At 49.8% G+C, this 10,859-nt stretch overlaps 1 protein-coding gene across 1 annotated transcript in view; it reads left to right on the top strand.

Annotated features, from left to right (window-relative positions):
- Positions 1-10,859, top strand: part of PSME4 (proteasome activator subunit 4) — a 201,664-nt gene that overhangs the window by 61,745 nt on the left and 129,060 nt on the right.

Raw genomic sequence — 10,859 nt, 5'->3', positions numbered from 1 at the left:
AGTGCTTTCAATTCTTTTTTGTTTATGTTACTTAAATTTTTTTTATTTTTACACTGTCTTTCAATTTTTTTTATCACTTTTATTCTTATTACAATGAATGTAAACATCCCTTGTAATAGGAATGGTGCGTGACAGGTCCTCTTTATGGAGAGATGTGGGGTTTATAATACCCCACATCTCTCCTCCAGGCTGGAAAGATTGAGATAAAAAAAAAAAATGAATGATGTCTTTCTTTCCAGCCAAGTTCTCGGCTTTTACTTCTGGCCGGACGTGACGTCCTAACGTCGCTCCCAGGCCTCCGAAGGTCATAGAGATGACTGGAGACCATCTGGTCACCAGAAATCTCTATGAGCAACATCCGGCAGTGGCGGATTCTTTCTCCAGTTTGCTGATCGTACAGGCGAGCCTGGTGAAGCACCAGAGGACGGCGGGAGGGGGGGCGGTTGCCCCCTCCTGCTGCCTGTAACAATGATCAAGCGGCTGAACTGCCGCTATGATTGTTCTTACGGTGCACAGAATCGCCGGCTGTAAAAGATGATATCTGAAAGATGCCTGCAGCTACAGGCATCATTCACATATCCCCAGTCGATGACGTCATGTGACGTGATTGGGCTGGAAGTGGTTAAAGTGATACTAAAGACCTTTGTTATTTTTAAAGAAAAAAAAAAACACGTCATACTTTCCTGCTCTGTGGAATGGTTTTGCACAGAGCTGCCCAGATCCTCCTCTTCTTGGGTCCCTCTTCCGTGCTCCTCCCTTCTGTTGAGTGCCCCCATAGCAAGCAGCTTGCTATGGGGGCACCTGAGCCGTAGGTCGGCCCCGCCCCCCCCTCTTTCTCCTGATTGGCTCTCGCTGCTTCCAAGTGAGTTGGCCAATCAGGAGGGAAGTCCCGGATGGGCAAAACACTTGTGCACATTACTGAATAGAGATGGGGCTCAGGTAAGTATTAGGGGTGCTGGGGAAGCTGCTGCACACAGAAGACTTTTTATATCAATGCATTGAATGCATTAAAGTGATTGTAAGGGTTTGTTATGTTTGTTATTTAAAAAAAAAACAAAAAAACATACCCTGTTTCCCCGAAAATAAGACCTAGCGTGATTGTCGGTGAAGGCTGCAATATAAGCCCTACCCCCCAAATAAGCCCTAGTTAAATTCCTTGTAGGTCTTCTTTTCAGGGTAGGGCTTATTTTCAGGGAAACAGGGTAGGGCTTATTTGGGGGGTAGGGCTTATATTGCAGCCATCACCGACAACCACGCTAGGTCTTATTTTCGGGGAAACGGGGTACCTCCACTGTGCAGCTCGTTTTGCACAGAGCGGCCCCGAACCTCGTCTTCTGGGATCCCCCCGGCAGCTCTCGCAGCTCCCCACCACATCAGATAACCCCCTAGGAGAAGCTCTCTCCCGGGGGGATTACCTTGCGGGCGCGCTCCTGAGTCCAACATTTGCATCCATAGCCACCGAATGTATGACTTGGGGGGGCCCCTCCCCCCCCAGCACCCGCGTCATTGGATTTGATTGACAGCAGCCGGAGCCAACGGGTGCGCTGCTATCAATCTATCCAATCAAGAGCCGAGAACCCCGTGCAGAGAGACAGCACGTCCCCGGCGGGTCAAGTTTCAGGGCTCAGGTAAAACGGGGGAGCTGGGGGGGCGGTCACTGCCAGGTGTTTTTTCACCTTAATGCGTAGGATGCAAACACGAGGGTTTACAACCCCTTCAAGATTAAGAAACCACCTGCCTTTACAACTACTTTAAGAATAGTTCATGATTATTGAGAGAGTTTACAGTAGTTCTGCTTTAACATTGTGGCTTACATGTGACCCAATTGAATTCAAATGGACGGGTGTTGGTCAACTTCAGTTTCACTTTTTTATGTTTTGCTTTTTTTAAGTGTTTTTCAGTCCCGAAATGACTTGTTACCATACTGACTAAACAACAGTTTGACCTTTAATAGCCTTGACTTTGAATTGTAGCTATTTTTTTTATATATTTATATATAAATATACTTTCTAATGCAGGCAAATAACAGTGTGAACGTCTTTGTCCGCACCCCAGCATGTGTGTGAGACTTTGGCTTTTCTGAAAATCCATACTTGTAAACATAATTGTCATAAACGCCCTGCAGGACCAGTGAAAATCTCTGCAAATAAGATGTGTTTTTTTTGTCATGTTAGAACCAGAGCCACTTCCATATGTTATTTTGAATCTTTAAATTTAATAGAAAATTTCAGCGTGGGCTTAGCGCGGGTGTCCCACAGCTAGTGCTGCTGTTTTCGTGTTTTCTGCCGCCATGCTGAGTCCGGACCCAGCTGTGTGAGTTCCATTGCATTTACATGTTTTTATATTTTAATTTACCAAAGGGTAGGTCTGTTGAGCACTTAATGTTTTTGGGTTAGGTTTTGATTTAATTTGTTCTTTTTGAAGGTAATTCATGTTCTTGATGTTTTTATAATTATATATAATAAATATACACTGCTCAAAGAAATGAAAGAACACTTTTTTTTTTAATCAGAGCAGAGCATCAAGTCAATTAAACTCCTGGGTTATTGATCTGGTTAGTTAAGTATAAGGCTGGGTTCACACTGGTCCGGCAAACGCTCCGACATTGGGAGCTAATGTCGCATGACGTGTGAAATTCAATGTGTCCCTATGGGAACCGTCCTAACTGATCCGACACAAGTCGTTCCGACTTTAGAAATGCTCCCTGTACTACTTTGGTCCGACTTTGATCCTACTTCAGCCCATTGACTATCATTAAAGTCGGATCAAAGTCTTATCGCCGTCTCGCATGATCCGACTTCGGCATGTGACTTGTGCTCAGATGATCTTGAGGGGGAACTCCGTGCCAAATTTTAAATAAACCGGCATGGGTCCCCCCCCCCCCCAAATCCACACCAGACCCTTATCCGAGGACGCAGCCCGGCCGGTCAGGAATGGGGGTGGGGACGAGCGAGCGCCCCCCCCCCCTCCTGAACCCTACCAGGCCGCATGCCCTCAACATGGGGAGGTGGGTGCTTTGGGGCAGGGAGGCGCCCTGCGGCCCCCCCATCCCAAAGCACCTTGTCCCCATGTTGATGAGGACAAGGGCCTCTTCCCGACAACCCTGGCCATTGGTTGTCGGGGTCTGCGGGCGGGGGGCTTATGGGAATCTGGGAGCCCCCTTTAATAAGGGGGGCCCCCAGATCCTGGCCCCCCACCCTTTGTGAATGAGTATGGGGTACATCGTACCCCTACCCATTCACCTAGGAAAAAAAGTGTCAATGAAAAAACACAGTACACAGGTTTTTAAAGTAATTTATTAAGCAGCTCTGGGGTCTTCTTCTGACTCTGGGGGTCTTCTTCCGACTTCGGGGGTCTCTCCGGCGTCTCCTCCCGGTGTCCTGATCTTCTGCCAGCTCCTCCACTATCTTCTGCAGCTCTTTTGCTAGCGGTGGCCTGGACTTCTGCCTTCTTGTCTTCTTCTTTTCTTCTTCCGATGTTGACACAATGCTCTCTCCGACTGGAATGCTCTCTGAGCGCTCTGATGTGACTTATATAGGTGGTAACCCCACCCCCTTATGCCGTCACAGTCCCTGGGCATGCTGGGACTGTGACGTTTTAGGGGGCGTGGTCACCGGGTGATGTTGACCACGCCCCCTTATGACGGCACAGTCCCAGCATGCCCCGGGACAGTGACCTCATAAGGGGGCGGGGTCACCGCCTATATAAGTCCATTGCGGAGCGCTCAGAGAGCATTTCAGCTGGAGAGAGCGTCGTGTCAACATCGGAAGAAGAAGGCAGAAGGCAGAAGTCCGGGTCACCGCTAGCAAAAGATAGCAGAGGAGCTGGCAGAAGATCAGGACACCGGGAGGAGATGCTGGAAAGACCCCGGAGCTGCCTAATAAATTACTTTAAAAACATGTGTACTGTGTTTTTTCATTGACCCTTTTTTCCCTAGGTGAATGGGTAGGGGTACGATGTACCCCATACCCATTCACAAAGGGTGGGGGGGCCGGGATCTGAGGGCCCGCTTATTAAAAGGGGCTCCCGGATTACGATAAGCCCCCTGCCCGCAGACCCCGACAACCAACGGTCAGGGTTGTCGGGAAGAGGCCCTTGTCCTCATCAACATGGGGACAAGGTGCTTTTGGGGTGGGGGGGGGGGCCGCAGGGCGCCCTCCTGCCCCAAAGCACCCACCTCCCCATGTTGAGGGCATGCGGCCTGGTACGGTTCAGGAGGGGGGCGCTCGCTCGTCCCCACCCCCATTCCTGACCGGCCAGGCTGCGTGCTCGGATAAGGGTCTGGTATGGATTGGGGGGGGACCCCCACGCTGTTTTTTCGGCATAGGGGGGTTCCCCTTAAGGTCCATACTAGACCCAAGGGCCTGGTATGCTCTTGGAGGGGAACCCATGCCGGTTTTTTTATTTAAAATTTGGCACGGAGTTCCCCCTCAAGATTCATACCAAACACAGTACCGGGCATTGGCGGGGATCCAAGTCGGATCCCCGTTCATTGAAAGTCGGGCGCATGCCAGCTTCAAGTCGGATCCAAAGTAGGACGGCTGTCGTGTCTCACCAGTGTGAACCCAGCCTAAGAGGGGGTTTTTAATCGGTTTCAACTGTTGGTGTTAATGAAATTACTAACAGGTGCACTAGATGGGCAACAATGAGACAACCTTCAAAACGAATGGTTTTACAGGCGGAGACCATTGACATTTTTTCTCCTACTCATGTTTTCTGACTGTTTTTCACTAGTTTTGAATTTGGCTAGGGTCAATGTTACTACTGGTAGCATGAGGCGATACCTTGACCCTATAGAGGTTGCACAAGCAGTCCAAACTCCTCCAGCATGGCACATCAATATGTGCCATTGCCAGAAGGTTTGCTGTGTCTCCCTGCACAGTCTCAAGAGCATGGAGGAGATTCCAGGAGACAGGCAGTCACTCTAGGAGAGCTGGGCAGGGCCGTAGAAGGTCTTTAACCCATCAGCAGGACCGGTATCTGCTTCTTTGTGCAAGGAGGAATAGGATGAGCACTGCCAGAGCCCTACAAAATGACCTCCAGCAGGCCACTGGTGTGAATGTCTCTGACCAAACACTCAGAAACCGACTTCACTAGGGTGGCCTGAGGGCCCTACGTCCTCTAGTGGGCCCTGTGCACCCTGCCCGGCACCGTGGAGCTCGATTGGCATTTGCCATTGAACACCAGAATTGGCAGGTCTGCCACTGGCACCCTGTGCTTTTCACAGATAAGAGCATGTGAGCACATGTAACAGACGTAAAAGGGTCTAGAGAAGCCATGGAGAACGTTATGCTGCCTGTAACATCCTCCAGCATGACTGGTTTGGTGATGGGTCAGTGATGGTCTGGGGAGGCATATCCATGGAGAGACACGTAGACCTCTACAGGCTAGTCAATGGCACCTTGACTGACATTAGGTTTCGGGATGAAATCCTTGGACCCAGTAAAAACTAAATTCTGCTGCATAGTGTATGATCCCCTTACTTTACAAAGAGAGATCTGCAGTCTACCCTGTCGCTCTGTAGCCACCATCTTGATTGGGTGGCCCAGCATTCTGTAATTCTTACACATGTGCATGCGAGTTGCTTTGTCCCATGGTATGCCAAGATTGATCACTGAGCTGCACATCTCCCTTCTGCAATAAACACCTACCTGCCTGACTTTTTTTTTGCATACTGCTTTGAATTGGTCTGACCAAGTTGGCTGATCTTCTGAACAAGACATCTTGAATTATCAGGGCCTATGTGATAGACATGTGCAGCTTGCTTTGCACTAAGCTCTATTTGAAGTAACACTGCGATTTTTAATGTACATTTGGCTTGGCTACATTTTACCTCCATTCTGACCTGCAACCCACCTCCTTCTAAGCTGCATCAACCAACTATAACATGCTTTTGCATTTTCATTGACTTGTATGGGTAGAGACACAAACAAAAAGGTCATTGACACAAGCGTTTAATATTCTTCCGCTGTCTCTCATCATTGCATCGAGACACAAAGGAAGGAATGTCCGCTTTTCTTTTTTTTTTTTTCTTTTTTTTTTTTTCTGAATCTGTATTAATTTTGACGTCAAATTTCGATTTAGTTTTAGTCAGTCTTTTGACTAAAATGCATTTTTTTTTTTTGTTTTCATTGTATTTTAGTCATCTGAGTTGTTTTAGTTGTGTTTTAGTCATCTGGGTTGTTTTAGTTTTAGTCGTATTGTACTCATGTGAATTGTATTAGTTAACTAAAATGGTGTTAATTTTGTCTTTGAAATGTAACATTGTTCTGAATACAGATGGGAGAATAAGAGCCCATTCACACAGGGACGACTTGTCAGGCGACCTAGTCGCCTGACAAGTCGCCTCCCATTCTGTGCTATGGAACCGTTCTAAGGGGAGCGACGCAAGTCGCTCCGACTTAGAAAAAGGTTCCTGTACGACTTCGGGGGCGACCTGGGGCGACTTGCATAGACTTCTATACAGAAGTCGTTTTGCAAGTCGCCCGGGCAGTCGTTTGAAGGTCGCCTCGCTGAGGCGACCTGCAAGTCGTGTTGCCCCTGTGTGAATGGGGTCTAAGTATTGTTTTCAGAACCATGCACATGCTATGACCTGTGTAGAGGTTGTATTATAAAATATTTGAAGTGAATAGTTTTTATATGACTACTTTTTATTTCGATCAGAAAAAAAGGAAAAAGAAAAGGGGTATCAGTTGACTTCTGATTGGCTGTTTTTGGTCCTTGTAAACCATTTCTTTTTGTGCTTATTAGGACCTCTTTCTTCGGTTTGATTACATAAGTAGAGGCGTTTGTTTCCCTTTTAAATTGTACTCAAGTGAATTTTTTTTTTATCATCAATGCTTCAGTATCTGCACTATTTTTGGTACTTTAGTATAAAGGAGAATGTCACTTATTTAAAAAAATAAACTCCCATTATGCAATGCTGTACCCTGTAAATGTTACAGTATCCTGCAATAAGCTGTATGTCAAGGCAGAAAAAGAAAGCTGTGCAGTACATGCATATCTCCCCATGTTTTTATCACTTTAACCATTTTAAGCCCCAGAAGGATTTACCCCCTTCCTGACCAGGCTATTTTTTGCGATACGGCACTGTCGCTTTAACTGACAATTGCGTGGCCGTGCTATGTTGTATCCTCAAACAAATTTTTTTTTTCCCACAAATCTAGCTTTCTTTTGGTGGTATTTTTGAAACTGCGACATTGCGGCGGACAGATCGGTCACTTTTAACACTCTTTTGGGACCAATAACATTTATACAGCAATCAGAGCTAAAAATAGCCACTGATTACTGTATAAATGTCACTGGCAGGGAAGGGGTTAACACTAGGAGGCGATCAAGGGGTTAAATGTGTTCCCTCAGTGTGTTTCTAACTGGGGGGGATGGGGACTGACTGGGGGAGGAGACCGCTCGCTGCTCCTAAGTACTGGGAGCAGACTATCTTTCTCTACTCCCTGACAAAACAGAGATCTGTCTGTTTACATTGACAGATCTCCGTTCTGTCCTTCTCAAGAGCAATTGCAGGTAGCTGGCAGCCATCGCCGGCCACGCGCTTTGGCTCCTAGGGCATGCGGCCAGCGCACGTGCCCCCTATACTCAAAGCGCCCACCGTAAAGCTACGGCGATTCACGCAGGGGTGCCATACTGCCACCATGAAACAACGGCGCGTGGTCTGCAAGTGGTTAAAGTAGAACTATAAGCAAAGCTTTTTTTTTTGCCATTTTGATTAGTCTTAGGCCCCTTTCACACTGGGGCGGTTTGCAGGCGTTATTGCGCTAAAAATAGCGCCTGCAAACCGCCCCTAAACAGCCTCCGCTGTTTGTTCAGTGTGAAAGCCCGAGGGCTTTCACACTAAAGCGGTGCGCTGGCAGGAGAAGAAAAAATCTCCTGCAAGCCGCATCTTTGGAGCGGTGAAGGAGCGGTGTATTCACCGCTCCTAAACCGCTCCTGCCCATTGAAATCAATGGGACAGCGCGGCTATACCGCGGTAATACCGCGGCTATAGCCGTGCTGTACGAGGGGTTTTAACCATTTTTTTTTTTTTCGGCCGCCAGCGGGGGGTTAAAACCGCACCGCTAGCGGCTGAATACCGCGGTAAAACAGCGCTAAAAATAGCGCTGTTTTACCGCCGACGCCCCCTACCGCCCCAGTGTGAAAGGGGCCTAAGGGAGGGCTATAACCTACAACTCTGAGTTCCATTGGGGGATATTTCCCTTTACTTCCTGTCTCATAGCCTAACAGGAAGTGAGAGTATATCCCTGCAAATTAAGGGAATTCCTTGGGGACCCCCCAGTCAATCAGAACCAGTGTCCCCATTGGGAGATTCCCCTCTATTACTTTTCTGGGGACATCCCACAATTTGGGGTTTTCTTTTACTTTCAATGATAATGGTAAACATGAAAAATAGAGAGGGGGAATCACCCTAACGGGGGCACAGACAGCAATAAAAACCTGACAGGTGCTCTAATCCCTCTCCACTCTATCCAAAACTAAAAAAAAAGAAAAGTTTTGCCTTTTTTGTTATACTTTAAATATAAGAAACATAACTATTACTTATCAATGCATAACCTGAGCCTGGAACAATACACACAACAACCTGGATGAAATTAACTTCACATCAGAAGTCCCCCATCACATCAGAGATCCCCCCCCCCCCCCATCACATCAGAGATCCCCCCCCCCATCACATCAGAGATCCCCTCCCATCACATCAGAAATCCCCTCCCATCACATCAGAGATCCCCTCCCATCACATCAGAGATCCCCCCCATCACATCAGAGATCCCCCCCATCACATCAGAGATCCCCCCCATCACATCAGAGAGCCCCCCCATCACATCAGAGAGCCCCCCCATCACATCAGAGTACCCCCCCATCCATCACGTCAGAGTACCCCCCCATCCATCACGTCAGAGTACCCCCCATCCATCACGTCAGAGTACCCCCCATCCATCACGTCAGAGTGCCCCCCATCCATCACGTCAGAGTGCCCCCCATCCATCACGTCAGAGTGCCCCCCATCCATCACGTCAGAGTGCCCCCCATCCATCACGTCAGAGTGCCCCCCATACATCACGTCAGAGTGCCCCCCCCCATCACATCAGAGATCCTCCCCCCCCCCATCACATCAGAGATCCTCCCCCCCCCATCACATCAGAGATCCCCCCCCCCCCCATCACATCAGAGATCCTCCCCCCCCCATCACATCAGAGATCCTCCCCCCCCATCACATCAGAGTGCCCCCCATCACGTCAGAGATGTGCCCCCCATCACGTCAGAGTATCCCCCCCTATCGCATCAGAGATCCCCCCCATCGCATCAGAGATCCCCCCCCCCATCGCATCAGAGATCCTCCCTCCCCCCCATCGCATCAGAGATCCTCCCTCCCCCCCATCGCATCAGAGATCCTCCCTCCCCCCCATCGCATCAGAGATCCTCCCTCCCCCCCCCATCGCATCAGAGATCCTCCCCCCCCCCCATCGCATCAGAGATCCTCCCTCCCCCCCATCGCATCAGAGATCCTCCCTCCCCCCATCACATCAGAGATCCCCCCCATCACATCAGAGATCCCCCCCATCACATCAGAGATCCCCCCCATCACATCAGAGATCCCCCCCATCACATCAGAGATCCCCCCCATCACATCAGAGATCCTCCCCCCCCCACATCACATCAGAGATCCTCCCCCCCCCCCATCACATCAGAGTGCCCCCCATCACATCAGAGTACCCCCCATCCATCACGTCAGAGATCCCCCCCATCGCATCAGAGATCCTCCCCCCCCCACATCGCATCAGAGATCCTCCCTCCCCCCCATCGCATCAGAGATCCTCCCTCCCCCCCATCGCATCAGAGATCCTCCCTCCCCCCCATCGCATCAGAGATCCCCCCCCCCCATCGCATCAGAGATCCCCCCCCCATCGCATCAGAGATCCCCCCCCCATCGCATCAGAGATCCTCCCTCCCCCCCCATCGCATCAGAGATCCTCCCTCCCCCCCCATCGCATCAGAGATCCTCCCTCCCCCCCCATCGCATCAGAGATCCTCCCTCCCCCCCATCGCATCAGAGATCCTCCCTCCCCCCCATCGCATCAGAGATCCTCCCTCCCCCCATCGCATCAGAGATCCTCCCTCCCCCCCATCGCATCAGAGATCCTCCCTCCCCCCCATCGCATCAGAGATCCTCCCCCCATCGCATCAGAGATCCTCCCCCCATCGCATCAGAGATCCTCCCCCCATCGCATCAGAGATCCTCCCCCCATCGCATCAGAGATCCTCCCCCCATCGCATCAGAGATCCTCCCCCCATCGCATCAGAGATCCTCCCCCCATCGCATCAGAGATCCTCCCCCCATCACATCAGAGATCCCCCCCATCACATCAGAGATCCTCCCCCCCCCCACATCACATCAGAGTTCCTTTTCAAAGAGCCTCCTTTTCACATCAGTGCCCTACATTCTGGCTCCAGCAGCACAGCAGAGGGCAGGAGGTGGAGGTAGTCTGCAGGAGGTGAACCTCTGTTTTCTCTTGGATTCTGGTGGCTGCCCTGCAATATCACCTACCCTGGATCAGAGGCATGCAGTGCCAGTCCAGGCAAGTCGGCTGCCATAACCAAAGCAAAGAATGATGCCATACATCCTGGCCCTATAGTGTCATTGTTTTATGTGGTGCTGGCGGCCAGTCTTGTCCCCACCACGACAACTCACGTTGCTGATTCAGGGAAACCTGAGTTCCATTCTGAGAAACACTGGTCTAGCTAAATCCAGTGGCCACTCCTTGAAAAATGTTGTTTTTATTGCAGTGTGTTACTTTACTGGGGAGATTTTCCTTCACTTTCTGTCACAGGTAAACAGGAAATAAGTG

This window comes from Aquarana catesbeiana, linkage group LG04 (assembly GCF_042186555.1).
Source record: "Aquarana catesbeiana isolate 2022-GZ linkage group LG04, ASM4218655v1, whole genome shotgun sequence".
NCBI classification, from domain to species: Eukaryota; Metazoa; Chordata; class Amphibia; order Anura; family Ranidae; genus Aquarana; species Aquarana catesbeiana.
Note: the sequence above shows the minus strand (reverse complement) of the source record. Positions and strands in the feature narration are given on the sequence as shown.